General features: G+C 40.4%; 1 protein-coding gene across 1 annotated transcript in view; it reads right to left on the bottom strand.

Annotated features, from left to right (window-relative positions):
* TRUB2 (TruB pseudouridine synthase family member 2) overlaps window positions 1-18,265 on the bottom strand; it is a 316,494-nt gene that overhangs the window by 79,703 nt on the left and 218,526 nt on the right. The window lies entirely within an intron of this gene.

The following is an 18,265-nucleotide window of genomic DNA, read 5'->3' on the forward strand; positions in this document are numbered from 1 at the left end:
TTCTGATTTTATTAGATTTTTTTTTTTAATCAGATACACCCACCATAGAGGCAGCCAGGAAATCAACTGACTGAAGGGAGAAAGGAGAAATAAAACACAAATATCTCAGGGACCGCAAGCTTGTTTTCTGCAAAGGAAATCTTTCTCGAAACTGCAGATTACATTCTTAGATACGATGGTGCAGACCTTGAAGTGATGTTTTTCCATTCAAGATTTGGTGGGGTAGAGATGTGATCCTGGGTTGAGCAAGAAATTCAAAATGCCAGAAAAATTGTTGAGAGGTTTCCTGTTAGCTGGCCAACCTCAAGAATCTATTGCTTAAAGATAAATGCAGAGAGATTTGAACCCAGCCCTTCAGAAGCTAGCTATCAATTGGTGATTTTTGTACATGCTCAGAAATGTTCTCTTGTGTGGCAGGATCCAAATCTCAAGGCATTTGGAAGAGAACTGGCCACATTTCAGTTTTCCCCACACGATCATCCAAAAAAACCTAAATCCAGAAGGCAAAATTGACTTGGTGTTTAGTGGGTCTGCAAAAAACAAACAAATAAATCCCAGCAAATATCCCTGTTCAAATTGTAGATGTGTAAATTATACATGATTTTCAGTATAAATGCTAAAGGAAACTCCCAGGATGATTAAAGGGCTGTCATTCAATCTCTTTTTTTAAAAAAAAACACAATCATATGAATCAGCAGATTTAATATATCCGCTTTAATCAGCCTAGTAAAATACACAGAGCTGAACATTTTTATCTAGCAAAGCTGTAAACGTTTAGGGGAATGATTAAAACGTGGGAAAGTTAGACAATCCTGCAGAGATGAGGATCTTGCAAACAGAAGTCTTGGGATCCATCCGGAAGAGTTACCAATGTGTTTTATGAACTAATCTAATTCAGGAAAGGTTGTGCCGTTTAATAAAATATGTTAAATCTGGAAAGGTATAGCCAGATTCTTTCTGATGCTTAAAGAATGTGAGAACCTTTTGGAGGTTAAATTTATGCCCCTTTTTAAGAGAATTGCTTGGCATGAGAAATCCCAAAGTTGCTTTTTTCAAGAAGCAACTGGACTTCCTTGTTATTCTTTGAGCTGAAGAAGCTTCTTGGAGGAGAAGCAAAACGTCTTCAAAAGAAAGTCCAGTTGCCTCTTGAAAAAGCGCTTTTGGGACAACCATGACCTGGAGGACTGAGAATGTCCAGAGTAAAAGGGGAAAAAATTGGAAGTTTAAAATACTTTGGACCTGGGGGGAAAAAGTTAGCAGAGCTGTTTAAAAGATTCTGAATTCCAGGGAATAAGAGCAAGGGAACAAATTGCTGGACAAAATATTCTCTTCTGAAATAATTTCCTTTTCTAGCAAATCTTAACTAACAATGGCAAAAAAAAAAAAAAAAAAAAATCTGTTTTAAAATCTCATTTCTTCTGGACTGATTCCACCTCTTGTCAACCATGGTTGATTTTTCTCTCTTCTGTCTGTCTGTCTTCAAACAGGCTGATTTTTGCTCTTTTAATAGTAAACACACAAAGCAGCAAATGGAATGAATCACCAGCAATTTTAAAGCAAGTTGCTCTCTGGTTTAGAACAGTGGAACTCATTATCTCCGGCTTGTGAAGGCAGTTAAAAATGAACTGATATTTTTGGATCTACAACTAAGACAAAAAAAAAAAAAAAACCAACCACCCCAAGAAATTGTGATGGGCAGGAAAGCAGAATTAAAAACTAAAAACGAGGAGAAAACCTTTTAAAAGAACATAAGAACCCTCTCCAAATACAGTTTTCAACAATCACAACTTTCTCATTTGGGAAAGCCACAAGAACAATTAAACAGCGGTTTGATACAAATTACCTTTAATAAAATAAATTTTCAATAAGATTACTTGGGAAACATTGCCTGGGAAATATTGGAAGACAAAAAAGTTTGCAGGAAGTTGCCCCCAGAAAAGAGGCGGGACACTGAATAGCCACGCCCTTTCCCAACAGCGGAAGGAGGCAATAGCCGGAGTGGTTTGAGTTTCAAAATAGGTTCATTTTATTTTTTTGTGTATCTGGGGAAAATATTGCCCTTTTTGCTAAATCACTATGTAGCTTTTGTGTTCAAATAGGGCTGGGAAAAAAACAGCTTTATCTAATTCATTGCAATATTGTTGCCAGTGGCGCCCAAATAAACTTTATTCAATTGTTAAGTTGTTATAGATGCAAGCTAAAAACTAGATCCTTGATTCTTGACTTTTGTTTCTTAACACAGCAACCAACAAAATTCCTCCCAATCTTAGCATGGGGCCTGAACCAGGCTTGTGTATTAAGTCATAATTGAGCAGATGATAGTTAGTAAGATGGTCAGACTTTTAACAGAAGGAAATTGCACTAAAAATGTTATGAATCCTTGATGAATGGAGATGTAGATCTACATAAAGACTCTGTGTGACTCATGATTCCAGTTTCCAAATTCTAGTTCCTGGAAGCCATGCTCTTCAAAATTAAAAATTCTTTTTAAAATTAAAAATAGCAAAACTTGCTCATTCCTGACACTGCTGATTAGCCAGTGATTAATTCATTCGTGTTTCGAAGCAAAATCTGTGTAAATGGTATGTGGTTTTTCCAATGGCATGCTTCCCAGTTACGGCAGCTAGTTTTGTCCTTCAAATTAAAAAAAAATGCTTCAAACAGTTCCAGAAATCCCAAGGCCATTCAAACCAGGTCTCTTAAAAAAAAAAATTCTGGTCAATTTTGAATTTAGCTGGCTAATATTACTAAAAAAAAAAAAAAAAAACATACACACACAGAGGGTGAATTAGTTTTTTATCCATTGCAATGTTTAAGTTGCTTCTTACCTCTGGATCTTCACTATTTATGTACAGTAGTTAGAAAATCTCTTGTTAAATCAATTTACTTCCACGTTTCTTGCCATTTTTCCACCTCAAATCTTTTTCACCCCCAAAGGTGTGTTCAATTCATCCTTCCTTCACTTCTCTCTCTGATCATGTCTTACAGTCAGTGGTTCTCAATCTGTGGTCAGTGGACTCTTTGGGAGGGGGGGAACATGATGTCGTCCCATGGGGTCCGTGAAGTCTTGAAGAAACATCATGATTTAAATCTTGAGTTAAAGTCTTGGGGGTCCGTGTGGCCATATTCCCTGGCCACAAAAGGTATTTAAAGGGGAACCGTAGTGAAGAAAAGATTGGGAGCCACACTGTCCTAAAGTTACTCTGCTAAGACACATTTGTATTTAAAAGTATTTTTTTCCCGTTACACGATTTATTAATTTCTGAGCCCTTTAAAATTGCTTCTTAGTGACACAAATGGAGGTAAATACTCTTTTTGTTACAAAAGGGTATGGTTTGAAGGAGAATTTTATCTTGAGATAACAATTTACTGAATAGCTGCACTAAAACACACACACACACACACACACACACACACCAAAGTAAGAGAAAAAACAGACATCTTGCGAACTCCGTAACTAAAATTATTATATTTATTACATTAGATGCCTGTTTTTTCTCTTATAAGTACTTGTACCTGGAACTCGTATTTTTAGAATAGTTTGTTACACACACACACACACACACACACACACACACACACAGTATCCCCGAATTTCACTAAATCCTGATCCTCAAACCGAACTATACCATTTAGAGTTTTGTCTGCAACCCTGAGCTAGCTAGATTGGCTATAGCATTTAAATTGAAGATAAAGAGAACTCAGATAAACAGATTCCAATGAAATCTCCCTGCCTGTAGAAAGGTAGCATAGCCAGGACCAATATGTTGTCTGACTTAATGCCAGTTCAACATACACTAACCCCTTGTCAAGTCAGTGTTTATTTAACAGTCAAAGACCAGAGTAAAGGGGGAAACACTCAAGGAATATCCAGTTTAAAATTATAAAATAATATATAAAGCACATAAAATCTACGTTAAAATCATAACTTGGCATCCAATCGGTCAGTTGCCCATCAACAAAACAAAACACGGTCTAAGCTATAATATCGTATCAATCCTTAAACTGTGAAAGCCTAGAGTCATTAGATATTAAAACGCAACCAAGTGGTAACACCAAAAGATTTGTTGCACTAATTGTGTAAAATAACTATGATGGATTATGCATCAGCATTGGGTTTCAACTCCTTGCCAATTTTAAATGTGTTTGGAAAGAGAGTAAAAACATAGCAAAGGAATACATGAGCAATTGCCAAAAATGAAAACCTTGCATTTTCATTTAAAATAAAAAAATACGTAAAATAACTTCATAAAACAGGCCAGCCACATATCTGCATTTAAAAGTGTGGCCTTAGCATGCAGAATACAATCCTGATGACACGGATGTATTTTACTTAAATAAATAAATTTATTTTCCCCTCCCCAATCTGAAATATCTTTCAGATCGGTTGGACTTTATCTCCCATAGCTCCATATATTCCACTGCTGGCAGGGGATCATGGGAGTTGAAGTCCAGCCCATCTGGATGAAGCAAGTTTGCCCTGCAAGAAGCAACTCCTAAAAAGAACGAGATTTTTTTTTTTTTAAATATTTTAAGCAGCATTAAAAAAAAAAAAAAGGCAGAATGCTAATATAAGACGATAGAGATGGAAGATCTTCACACAGCCCTTGTGTGATGTGTCTGGTGGCCTCAAATTGGGTGTGCAAGACTGCACACCAGGAGATTTTGGAGAAAGGCATAGAAAGGGCAGCTTCCTGGCACCGAGCTGGGAATCTGGCCCCTACTATAATAACAACACGAGGTGGCAATAGCCAGGATCTCCAAATGCATCCATGGTTGTAATTGCCTGGCACTGCACAATCCTTGTTCTGTTTTCAGAGGCCGGATTCCCACACAAGGCACACACCTAAAGACACACACCCCCTTCTATTTCTCCTAGTGGACGCACGAAATGTGCATCTCCTTCGGATGTTGGGCGTGGAAGCTAGGGGGGTCAACCAGGGGACCGAACCGCCTTATCCAGCAGAGAACTAGGTTCCCTCCTCCATGCTAGATTTCTCTCCCAACCCAATTGGGACAGTCCATGTTTCTCCCCTGTATGGGGACACCTTGGCCGGCCAGGTAAAAAGAGAGAAGAATTTTGCAAAGCGGGAATGCAGCTCCGTTGAAAATGCTCCCAATTTTTTTTTTTTTTCTTAGCATGGAAAGGGACCATTTTACAGATGGGTAGCCTAAGGGAGCTTTTTTTTTTTTTTTTTTTGCCCTTGGGATGTTTGGAAGACAATAAAATACATCCTGAGAAGGATGTGTAGGGTTTTAAGACTTCTGGAAATAACCTGTGCTTTCCTTCTATTTCTTATTCTGTTCGGTGCAGAACTGTTTTGCTTTTTGATTTTTTTCCCCCTCAATCCTGCTCTCTGCCTGATGATACTTCATAGAACTTATTATTTTTTTTATTTTGCTATTGATTTTATATCTTTGCTTGGAGCTTTGGGCCAGAGTGCTTGGGGATTAAGTCCTTAGCGGAGTAGAGAAATTCAACTGTCAAAAGAGAGCTGGAAGGGTAGAATTTCCGAAGCTTGTTACTGTCCAGTAAGAAATGGCAGAGTGTGTTTCATTCAGCAAACCCCTTGACTTGTGCCTGGCAATCAGGGGGTGGAGGGAGGGGGGTGGACTTGCTCCAGAGTAGACCAGTTGAGAATTTAGCTTTTTATGGAAGATGCACAAAACGAGCCATTTTTTTAAAAAAAAACCAGCTGGATTTGGGTCTCCTGGAAACAAAGTGGAAAAATAGGAAGGCAGCTTTGTGCAAACGGCTCTGTAGAATAACCGGGGTGTGGGGGGTGTAAAATACTTCTGTATTTTAAAAACCAGACCTTCCTCCTTGTGTTTTCTTCTTCTGTCCCTCTTGCACTCAGCCCAACCTCTGGATTCCCTAACTCAACTTGGCTTCCTTTCCCCAGACACACTCCGAAGGAGGGTTTCCCCCATCGGATGGACTGACGGGATGGATGGACAGCCCTGTTGCTATTGTTAAGATGTGCCTCTGATGTGTGTGTGTGTTTGTGGGTAGGGGGGTATTTGTAGGGGAAACCACGAGAGAGAGAGAGAGAGAGAGAGAGAGAGAGAGAGAGAGAGAGAGAGAGAGAGAATCCATAGTTAAGCCATAAACGATCCAAAGAAAGGAGGGGAAAAAACACACTTTTTTGTGCAGAATTGGAGGGGGGGGGTTTAAAAGGGGAGGGAGTGTCCATAAAAAATGGTTTGAAAATAGGGAAATTCTGCAAACGGGGTTGGGAAGGGGGAAAGCAGAAGAGAAGGAATGTTTTTCCCTCCCTCCCATCCGCTGTCGTGGCCTCTGATAGAGTATTTATCACCACGTGGTGGCTACAAATCTCTGCTCTCGTTCCCCGCCCCCCACACTTCTTTCCATCACTGATATTACATCATAGGGAGAAGGAAAAAAAAAGAGATGAGAGGCAGGCAGAGCACCTCATCACCTCTGTTCCCCTACCTGAAATTAAGCAGCATCAACTTTGGCTCCTAGTAAAATCCCTTTCCCATCCACCCTGCTCTGTGCTTTGCAGTCTTAACCCCCTATTTACCAATGAAAAACACTCCGATGGGATTAGAAAGGGATAAAATAAAGATAAAGGTATTTTCTTCTCTTGCACTGAAGAAAGAAAGGGGGAGACATGAAAGAGAAGGTCTGAATAATAATAATAATTCAGGTCTTAAATCAATATCTATCTGTCTGTCTGTTTGTCTGTCTATCTGCCTTCTGTCTGTCGGTCTAGCTATCTAGCTATCAAAAGGTTTCCTTCCCTTATTTTTTCCCTCCTTCTTACCTGAAGCTTAAAAATATAATATCTCACCCACCCTTTAATCTGGGCATTTTGCAAAACTATTCCAGCAAGAAGTTCTCAAGGGAAGCCCAGATGGTTAACATTTCCAATCAATTCTTGTAAAGGAATTTCTATCAGAAGGCACGGCTCCCTTTCTCTAAAAACACACACACACACACACACACACACACACAAAATTCCATCCCAAATAACAACTAAACCCAGTGGCTTCACCAAACCAACCAATAAAAATAAAATTAAAATAAAGCCTCTAGAAAAAAAAAATCTTCCGTTTGGGGAAGAAAAGAAACAAAAAGCAAGTTAAACAATTCAGTGGGAATTAAGCTGACAAAAAGCATGACACAAAGGTCAATTAATATGGTCTAAAATGCACCGGTAAAACAAGAGTTTAGAAATAGAAAATAAACCTTTAGGGCATCTATCCTTTCGATGGCACTAAGCAAAAATAGCTTGCAATAAATCACAATCGTCATTTGACCCTTACAAATGTTTAGGTGATTTTAAAGAAGGAGAAAAAAAAGGAGAATTTGCTGTTGTTTTTTTCTTTTTAGGGTTAAAGCAGAAATCTCAAGTTTTAAGACATTTTCATTCTAAGAGAAGACACAGAGATATGAACACACAACCCAAAGAGTAAAATAAACAAAGGCAGGAATTACCTGGCTATCCACCGTGGATGAAGGAAATCCAGTTTTTTGGGAGGGTTTTTTTTGGAATATGCAGCCGAGACCCGGATGATTTTGAAGACTCAGCCACCGATGTCCAGACACAATTCTTGGTTTGCATGTTTTTCTGGACAAGAATTGCGTTTGGACAATCAGGAGCAAAGGTTCCAGCTTTGGGCTTGACGAGGCTTTGCAAAAAAAAAAAAAAAAGGGGGAGACACAGAATTTAAAAATAAAAATTAAAAAGCTCTTCACTCAGGTGCCTCTTCAAACTATTCAGCAGCAACTTCTCCTGCTTTTTAATTTCTCAGATTTCTCCACCACCCTGTTAAATTTTCCCGATGCCCGAAAAATGAAGAAGATTCATTTAAAAAACAAACAAATTAAATTAATCAGAATGCTCAAAAAGCCCACATTTAAAAAAAAATCTGGCCTTCTTCGTGGCACACACGAGGTTTTTCTCCCCCACTAACAAACTGCTGAAGACAGGAAAAAGAAATATCGGGGTGTGATTTAATTTCCAATGAAGAGCTACCTTAAGCTGAAAAGGCCTTTGCGTTTTGTTACAGGAGGGAGGGGGAAAAAAAAGGCTGTATTTGGGGAGGGGGCTTAGAGCATTCACCATCACCGATGCTCCCCCCCACTTCCAACAAGGATTTGCCACTTTTTCGTTGGAGAGAAATTAAAACAAAAACAAAACCACGTCGTCGGCTTTCGAGGAGGAGGTTGGGTTCTGTGGGTGGGTGGAAATCTTCCTTTCTTAATGATTCCATGCTCCCCCATGACTGGAAAAAAAAGAGAGAGGAAAAAAGGGATATTGGAAGGGAAGGTGAGATTAAACGTTTTGAAAGGAATCCCTCTAAGATGGACCCATCTACTAAGGCCAACTGAGACATTTTTTTTTAATCCATTTCCTGGATTGCTTTTCTCCAAATTCGTTCTCTCTGGGAAGGAGTGAAGCTCCCTTCTTTCCCTTCCTTCCTTCCTTCCTTCCTTCCTTCCTTCCTTCCTTCCTTCCTTCCTTAATTCATAGCCAAGATATTTTTCCTTCCCTTCCCCTTCCTTCCTTCCTTCCTTCCTTCCTTCCTTCCTTCCTTCCTTCCTTCCTTCCTTCCTTCCTTAATTCATAGCCAAGATATTTTTCCTTCCCTTCCTTCCCTTCCCTTCCTTCCTTCCTTCCTTCCTTCCTTCCTTCCTTCCTTCCTTCCTTCCTTCCTTCCTTCCTTCCTTAATTCATAGCCAAGATATTTTTCCTTCCCTTCCCTTCCTTCCTTCCCTTCCTTCCTTCCTTCCTTCCTTCCTTCCTTCCTTCCTTCCTTCCTTCCTTAATTCATAGCCAAGATATTTTTCCTTCCCTTCCCTTCCCTTCCTTCCTTTCTTCCTTCCTTCCTTCCTTCCTTCCTTCCTTAATTCATAGCCAAGATATTTTTCCTTCCCTTCCTTCCCTTCCCTTCCTTCCCTTCCCTTCCTTTCCTTCCTTCCTTCTTTCCTTCCTTCCTTCCTTCCTTCCTTCCTTCCTTCCTTCCTTCCTTAATTCATAGCCAAGATATTTTTCCTTCCCTTCCCTTCCCTCCCTCCCTCCCTTAATTCACAACTTCCTTCTTTCCCTTGAGGGGCACCCCTAGGCAATTCTCAGCGAGAATCTCCCCTATCTCTAAAACCTAAAAACTTTTCTTTCCCCAACACCCAATCAAATCCACTTTGCTTGTTTACCTGTCCTGGCATCTCTTGGTAGAAGATCCCAAACAGCTTTCCAAGCGATCCTTTCTTATGGAGATTTTTTTTTTCAACCTCCCCTTTCCCCCCTCTGCCAGTCTTCTCCCCTCCCCTTTTCTCTCTCTCTCTCTCTCTCTCCAAAAAATGGAAGCTCCTGGGGTAATTTAAGATTTTTCTCCAATCCTATTATAGGGAGCGCGTGGAAATCCCTATGAAAAAGAAGCATAAATCCAGAGACCAGTTAAATAAGAAAAGCCATTTGATTCTGCTTAAAATGGTTTCGGTAGATCTTTTTTGGAGGTTCCCTTATATAAGGCGGAGGAAGCGTGCCCAGAAACTGGGAGCTATGTGTATACGTGTGTGTGTGTGTGTGTGTGTGTGTGTGTGTGTGTGTGTGTACACGCACGCTTTACACACCGCTGACCCACGGGTCTTCCCGTCCCCACCTGCGGGCCCAGACTCGTGAAAGTCGGGTTCTCCGGAGGAATATATATATATTATATATTATATATTATATATTATATATTATATATTATATATTATATATTATATATTATATATTATATATATTATATATATATATTATATATTATATTATATTTATTTATATATATATATATTTAAATAAAATAATATATATATATATATATTTAAATAAAATAATATATATATATATATATATAAAGGCGCCAAGCTTCAACATTCCCCCCACCCAAACCCAAACCCAGCAACCCCAGAGAAGAGGGAGAAATACCCAATCTGCCGGCGGGCTGGTTGGCAAAGCTTGGCACCAAAGAGAGGAAGGGGAACCTTTGAAGGGAAACCCAGCCAGCCAGCCAGCTGACCTCCGCCCCCCCCAAAATAATTTAACGCCCTTCTCAGCCTCGAATTCCCCGGCCAGCTGGACTTGGAGTGGATCAGCTGGAGAGCTTGCAAAGGAAGGCATTCAGAGGGAACAGGCAAAAACACCGGAGGAGAAGCAATAAAATTATAATAGCAATAATAATAATAATAATAGCAATAATGATGGTGATAATAATAATAATAATAATAATAATAATAATAATAATAATAATAATAATAATAATAATGGTGGCCATGCCATTCCCACCCCCTGCCTGGGACGCAGGAGAGGTTCGCGCCCCCCTCCCTCTCTGCCTGCCCCCTCGCTTGGGGGGTTCTCCCCACCAGCCCGCTTGCCCTGCCAATACACTTGTTCCTCAAACCTTCTCAGTTTTCTTCCAAGCCAAGGGTTTGGGGGGGGGGGGATTACCTCTCCTGCGGTAGCCCCCCCAGATCCAGGCAGGATTTGGGGAGGAGGTGAAGGGAGGAAGGAAAGAAAGGAGGGGAAAAAAAGAGGAGTTGATGGGGGCAGAAGGGGAGAGAGTCAACCCCCCCAACACACACACACACACGAGAACCATGCGGCTGAAGAGACGGGTGGTAAAGATGCTCTCCCCCCGCCTCTTCTTAATCCTCCCTTCTCCATCCTTCCTCCGCCGTCTGGGTCTCTCTCTCTCTCTCTCTCTCCGCTTGGCTCCCGGGTTCTTCTCCCTGCCCTTCGCGGCTGCTGGGTCCCTGGCGCTTGTGGTGGTGAGGGGTCCCCTCGTTTGCTCCTGGGGTTTCCCCGGTCGGTTTCCCCGGCTTTCATCTTCTGCTGCAGCTTTCCGAGACGAACCCAGCATCCTCGCCGCTTCTCATTCGCTGTCGGGGATGCAGGGATGGGTGCGCACGGAGCCGTGAACATCCTCGTTCCTTCCTTCCTTCCTTCCTTCCTTCCTTCCCTTCCTTTCCTTCTTCCTTTCTTCCTTCCTTTTCTATCTTCCTTCTTTCTTTCCTTCTTTCCTTCTTTCCCTCCTTCCTTCCTTCCTTTTCTATCTTCCTTCTTTCCCTCCTTCCCTCCTTCCTTCCTTCCTTTCCTTCTTTCCTTTCTTCTTTCCTTTTCTATCTTCCCTTCTTTCCTTCCTTCCTTCCTTCCTTCTGTTCCTTCTTTCCTTTTCTATCTTCCTTCTTTCTTTCCTTCCTTCCTTTTCCTTCCTTCCTTCCTTTTCTTCTTCCTTCTTCCTTCTTTCCTCCTTCCTTCCTTCTTTCTTTCTTTCCTTCTGTTCCTTCTGTTCCTTCTTTCCCTCCTTCCTTCCTTCCTTCTTCTTTTCTTTCTTTCTTTCTTTCTTTCTTTTTTCTTTCTTTCTTTCTTTCTTTCTTTCTTTCTTTCTTTCTTTCTTTCTTTCCTTCCTTCCTTCCTTCCTTCCTTCCTTCCTTCCTTCCTTCCTTCCTTCCTTCCTTCCTTCCTTCCTCTTGGGCCTAAAGTCTCTCTCTTTCTCTTTCTCTTTCTCTCTCTTTCTTCTTCTCTTTCTCTCCACTGCTGTCTTCCCTCCGCTTTCTGCTGGGCGCCGCACTGCCACGCATCTCCCCCGTCGAAGCGCCGGGGCGAACTGAAGGCAGCCTCTGTCCAGGGCTCGGCTTTTGACTGGAGCCAGGCAACAATACGTGCGTTGCAGAGGTTGGTGAAAGAGAGAATCGTGATGCGATTCAATTGGTACTGGATCTGAATAACACCACAGGGTGATAAATGTCTATTGTGTTTTCAAGGGGTCATGAATCCCGACTTCTTTCACGGGCGGGCGCAGGCACGGCAGCTGCAGGCTGGGGTGTCTCTTAAAGACACAGGCCACCCCCTTCCAGTCTGGCCTGGCCTGGAGGGAAGCTAGCTAGGCTGGACCAAGAAGCGCCTTTCGGATTTTAGAATGGCGTTATTTAAAAAAAAAAAAATCACGCGTTAGGAGGGAAGTTAGGTGTCTACCCACATCTCATTTTAAAAGGCCCCTGGAAAAGTTCCTGTTCAGACAAGGACGGACTGTAGAAAGACACTTTGTAAAGGTCCCCAGAGGCAGACACACAATTGAATGGATGGGATTTTCAGAGAAAAAGAACCTTGAATTTGCAAAATGTCTTCCCACCTCCCTTCCATCGCTTCCTTCCCTTTGCCCGGGTTTTTTGATTCTTAACCCCCCGAGTGTGTTAGCAACCGGTTTGCTTTTCAACACAATCTCGTAGGTCACACTCCACACTCTCGGTTTCTTCTTGCACAGCTGCCCTATGGCCTGGTTGGACTCCTGCTCTGCATATATACATGCATTGCAAGATTTGGGAGCTGTTTGATCAAAACTAAGTAGCCTTCCTTCAGAGTGCAAACCTGGACCGAAGAGGAGGTAGCCATCATATTTAAACAGTTTGGTTAAGCCTGGCTGCGTTGCTGGATGCCACATGCTTGTGTTGATGTTGGCTTATTATAAGCATCTTTCTATTTGAAAGTGGGTTTACCCAGAGATGGATGCCAAAGCATGCAATTAGCTTTAAGTCCCTCTTGGAGAAATATGCAGGCCTCAACTCCACAGATATCCCCATGTTTTAAACCCAGGTCAAAAAAGTATAAGAAGCAATTGCTATATCCCCATTCCAGAAAGTTCTTTTACTTTATGTTTACCTTTATCTTATGGTGTGCAGTCACCTATAATGCTGCTATGTCACAAACCACCCAAGGCAATTAGATCTGAGCGTGCAAGTGTGCAAGCGGATTACAGGTGTCGGCGTTTTAGAGCTGGAATCATGTTTAGTTTTGTAAGTTTTTGGTGGTGGTTTTTTTTTAAAAAAAAAAATACAGCGGTGCCTTGTTCCTTTTCAGCTTGTGAAAAGGACACCTTTTCCTACTGGGCTTGGAAGAGTGTATTGATCGGTTGGGTTGACTTTAAAAGGTGTCCATCTGTAGCTGACACCCTTCCTGTGTTCCTGGTGTACAACCAATAAATAGATGTCCAGTGGTCATTTAGGTGCAAGAATCAAATGTTCCTCTCATGAGATTTTTGCACAGTTGCAGGGATTGGATATGGCCAGTCTAGAGAAAAGTAGGACTAGCGGGGGACACGATTGTATTTGAGGGGCTGCCACAAAGAAGAAGGGGGTCAAGCTTCAGGTCCAAAGCACCAGAAGGCAGGACAAGAAGCCGTGGGTGGAAACTAATCAAGGAGAGAAGCAACCTGGAATTGAGGAGAAAGTTCCTACCAGTGAGAACAATTAGCCAGCGGAACAGAAATTGCCTTCAGAAGTTGTGGGTGGCTCCATCACTGGAGGTGTTAAAGAAGAGACTGGACAGCCACTTGTCTGAAATGGTATAGGATTTCCTGCTTGAGTAGTGGGCTGGACTAGAAGACCTCTAAGGTCCCTTCCAACTCTGTTATTCTGTTTTCTCTGGTGGCACTCTGTACGCTCTCTGAGGCTATTTATCCTCTAAAGTCACTTTGAGAGTGAGATTTCTGAACCTGGCCTGTTCACCACCAAGAAGGCTCTTTTTTTCTGAGCTTCTCAAAGCATCCAGGTTTGGTTATAGTCGTTCGTTCCTTCCCTTGCACCCGTAGCCTTGAGGGGCTTGGAGTCTTCAAAGGATGACATCCAGCCTTGAAGAATTTGATGCCATTGTCTCTTCTTTCTTTCTTTTTTCTTTCTTATCCTTTCTTATCTTTTTCTTTCTTTCTTTCTTTCTTTCTATCTATCTATCTATCTATCTATCTATCTATCTATCTATCTAAAGTATCTATCTATATCTATCTATCTATCTATCTATCTATCTATCTTTCTATCTACCTACCTATCTACAGTATCTATCTACAGTATCTATCTATCTATCTATCTATCTATCTATCTATCTATCTATCTATCTTTCTTTCCCTTGTCCTTCTCGCTCTCTCTCCTGGGCCTAAAGCCTTTATCTTTCTCTCTCTCTTTCTTTCTCTCTTTCTCTTTCTTTGTCTTCTCCTTTCTTATCTTTCTTCTTTCCTTCCTTTCCTTTCTATTCTTTCTTTTTTTCTTTCTCTTTCTTTTCCTTTCTCATATTCTGCCTTTCTTTTCCATTCTTTCTTTCTCTCTTTTCTTTCTTTCTCTCTCTTTTCTTTCTTTCTCTCTCTTTTCTTTCTTTCTCTCTTTTCCGTGTTTTTTTCTTTCTTTCTTCCTTTCCCCTCTGTAACGTTTTCTGCTCCACTTGTAAGAAAGAAAATATCTTGGTTAGTCTTCTCTTGTTGCCTGGCAACCTCTGATGGGTGGAGGGAACCCCCTCAAAAAAAAAAAAAAAAGGAAGGAAGGGAAGGAAAGGAAAGGAAAGAAGGGGGAAAAAAAGAACAAAATGTAACTGATCCAGGGACAAAGGCAAAGTTTTGGGGGCTGTGTAAACCCCAGTAGTAAGAAAGCATTCTTCAGATGCTCCTCGTGTCTTTTGCCCTGGCTAAACCCCCTCCCCTGCTTTCTTACACCAATAAATATGGATTAGTAAAATACTTTTTTCCCACGCTGCTGAAAGGATGGGCTTGATCTTTGCACTCGCCTGAAGTAGCATCCTGACACGGTGCTCTGCAAAATTAACAGGGTGAGGTTGCATTTTGGAAACCTTTGGGGGGGGGGGAGGGAAAGACAAATCATTTTGGTCAGCTTCGAGGAAGGAGGGCAGGAGCCCATCCTGTTCTAATCCAGATCAGGGTACATTGCTGCCTCTGGATCCATGGGTGGGTCAGACAGAAGCCCAGCAAGGTAATCCTTGATGGAAGTGAACACAGCCAGGGGTGCAAAGGATGCTATAGGCATGGAGACCAAAGCTGAGTCACTCTTTGAAAAGAAAAAGAGAAAGAAAAAGAAAGAAAGAGTCCAGGAAAAAGTGGGGAATTTGCATTGGGACAAAACGAGAGCTGATAGCTCAAAATATTCTCTCTAGCCAGTGCAAGAACTAAATTGATCTATACTCATCCATCATGAGCTGCTTGCTGGCACAAGTTACCTGCAGGTTTTCTCCCACAATCTTCTTGAGCTCCAGTTTTGTGGAAGCAGTAGAGGACTTTCTGGGATCAGTGTTGAGTTCAAACAGACTTAGAATTAATAATAACAATAATAGCAATGGTATTGGAAGGGACCTTGGAGGTCTTCTAGTCCACCCCTCTGCTCAGGCAGGAAAACCTATACCATTCCAGACAAATGACTGTCCAATCTCTTCTTAAAAACTCCCAATGTTGAAGTGTCATCAGATACCTGGATCTATCATATGTGGTGGATGTGTGTAGAGGCTAAAAGATATTAGACTAAAATCCACACATAGTTGGAAAAAATGACAAAAAAGCACATAAATTTAAAACCAGAGATATTTTTATTGGGCATCATACCTGAAATATACAGTAGAGAATTGACATAGTTGATTGTAATGTATTAACAGCGGCTAGAATTGTATTTGCTAAAAAACTGGAAACATGAGAAAACTCCAATGGAAGAGGAAGTTATTAAGAAAATAATGGGGTGCGCAGAAACGAGTAAATTGACATTTGAAATTAGAGAGCAAGGAGATAAACAATTTTATAAGATATGGGATTTGTTTTATCAATGGTTATAAAAACAGAGAAATGAAATATTTTATAATACTCTATAATATAAGTATAATAGAATTGTAGAGACAAAGTAGTGCAAGGATACATTATTATTGAATAGAATGGTGATGAGGAAATGAATGTTATAAAGTAGGATAAGTAAAAATGGTGATTTGCTCGCATAAAATGATGGAATATTAATAAGCAATTAATAATAATAATAATATAAATATACATAGCTGATTTATAATATGAGGATTAATTCAAATTAGAAGGGAAAGACTGCAGAGATTGTGCACAAGAGATTTGTATCAACTGACACACTGTATATAATTGAAAGATTGTTTTATGTTTCATGTTTATGTTTTGTTTGTGTTTGCGTAAAAAAAGTAAAAAACTTTAAAAAAAACAACCTTCCGATGTTGGACCAAAGGTGCTTTTTTCCCCAAGAGGCAAGTGGACTTTCTGGTTTTTCTTTGAAGAGGTTTTGCTTCTCATCCAAGAAGCTTCTTCAGCTCTGCTGAAGGTGAGGATGGAGATTAGAAGTATTCATTGGCGGAACGGCTTGCCTCCAGAAGTCGTACATGTTCCAACACTGAAAGAAGAGAAGGGACAACCATTTGTCTGGAATGGTATAGGGTTTCCTGCTTGAGGAGGGGGTTGGACTAGAAGACCTCCAAGGTCCCCTTCCAGCTCTGCTATTCTGTTATGGGTGAGTTTAGGAGAAAATCCACATTCAGTTTGGGTGGCAAATATTGTTAGAATAACAATAACAGATAATCAGATAATCAGAGTTGGAAGGGACCTTATAGGTCATCTAGTCCAACCCCCTTGCCCAATAATTATGGAATCCCTCCAGCTTTCTGGCAATTTCTCACCATGCTTGCTGTTCTGGGGAAGAGGCATTGTGAGAAATCCACCCATAAATGATGCTACTGTATTCAGCATTTAGGCCAGAAAGCAAGATTAAAATTTGGAGCCTGACTCTTTAAACGTCTGATTTCTAAATAAAAAAAAAAAAGATTCCTAAAAGATTGTAAGAACATGTTCTTTTTTTCTGTCTCTGGCTCTATTCTGTTTCCAAATGGATCCACGTTTAACATTTTAACATTTTTTTTTTAAAATCCATTAGAAGTTTCCCCCCATTTTAAGACGATTGATAGTTTTTGTAAAAAAAAAAAAAAAAGTTTTGGGCAAAAGCAGTTTAGCAACTCATCTTTCTACATTTTTCAATGTTTTTCTGGCCTGGTCAAAACAACCAACAATAACCCAAATATTGTTTGTTATTCAGGGGCATCTTAATTTTGGCCTGAATTGGCCAAAAATGTTGATTTTTCTCTGCCACGGATCTTGTTTCAGAGAAGGATTAGACAAGAGAGATCAAACTCTTCTAAAAATCCCCAGATGGCAAATGCTGATTCTTTGAGCTAAATAAATAACGGTTAACATTTGCCCGGTTCAATTCCCCTCCCTTCTTTCTTTCCTGTTGCTGTTCCTCTCACAAATGCAAAGAGGCAGAAGGAAGAGGGGGGGGGGTGGAAAAACCCTTCTGAAGTTATTTCCAATATTTTTCCCCTTCCCTTTCTACTGCTTCTTCCAAAAAAAAAAAAAATAACAAAGCAAACCAGCTGCTTTAAAAGCAGAACAGAAGTGGAATAAAAATCCCAAAAGCCTTCAAAATGAAGGCTGAACTGTATCACATCAGAAGTTGTATTAAGTTTGAATTTTCTTTAGAGTCTATTCTTTATCCATCTTTTCCAATGTCTGCATATTTGTTTATGCTTTTTTTTTTTCACCTGGAGGAGATAGACCAGGACAGGAACAAGAGTTTAGCCCAGCAAATTCAAAATTTATATCATGGTGAAATCCCAAGTTTTGCTTCTCAAGTTTAAAGTAACATTCCAGAAATAAACAACACCCTTAAAATAAAGGGATGAAGAGATACAGGGAGACAGTTTTGCAAGTTTGGGGGCACCTGTTGATTTATTTGATATGTCACCCCAGCAGTCTAGGAACTCCTGTTCTTTGGAAGTTAGGCAGCCCTTAGAGATACAAACTGAAAAGGCAGCACAAGAGGCAAAAACCAGGTGAGGGTAGAGGAAAACAACGTACAACAGACAATTGGTTTCTAAGGTTTAATGGATCCCTTTTTAGGTTGAGACAGGGAAGAAATGTCCTCAGTTTTCCCCCCAACTGAATTCTTTATTCCTTATTCTTGGATACCCAAGGAATTTGTCTTGGTGCAAATGCTCTCAGTGTACATAAAAGAAAAGATACATTCATTAAGAGTCAAGAATCATCAGGCATAACAATAATAATCATAGGGTACAATAAGCAATCAAATCAGATAGGTAGGTAGGTAGGAAGGAAGGAAAGAAAGAAAGAAAGAAGAAAGAAAGAAAGAAAGAAAGAAAGAAAGAAAGAAAGAAAGAAAGAAAGAAAGAAAGAAAGAAAAAGAAAGAAAGAAAGAAAGAAAGAAAGAAAGAAAGAAAGAAAGAAAGAAAGAAAGAAAGAAAGAAAGAAGGAAAGAATAGAATAGAATTCTTTATTGACCAAGTGTGATTGGATATGCAAGGAATTTGTCTTTGGTGCATATGCTCTCAGTGTACATAAAAAGAAAAGATACATTCATCAAGAATCATCAGATACAATACTTAATGTTAGTCATAAGGTACAATAAGCAATC

This window comes from Notechis scutatus, chromosome 15 (genome assembly GCF_049901735.1).
Source record: "Notechis scutatus isolate UNSWTSFEM ecotype Mainland chromosome 15, rNotScu1.2, whole genome shotgun sequence".
In the NCBI taxonomy this organism is placed as follows: Eukaryota; Metazoa; Chordata; class Lepidosauria; order Squamata; family Elapidae; genus Notechis; species Notechis scutatus.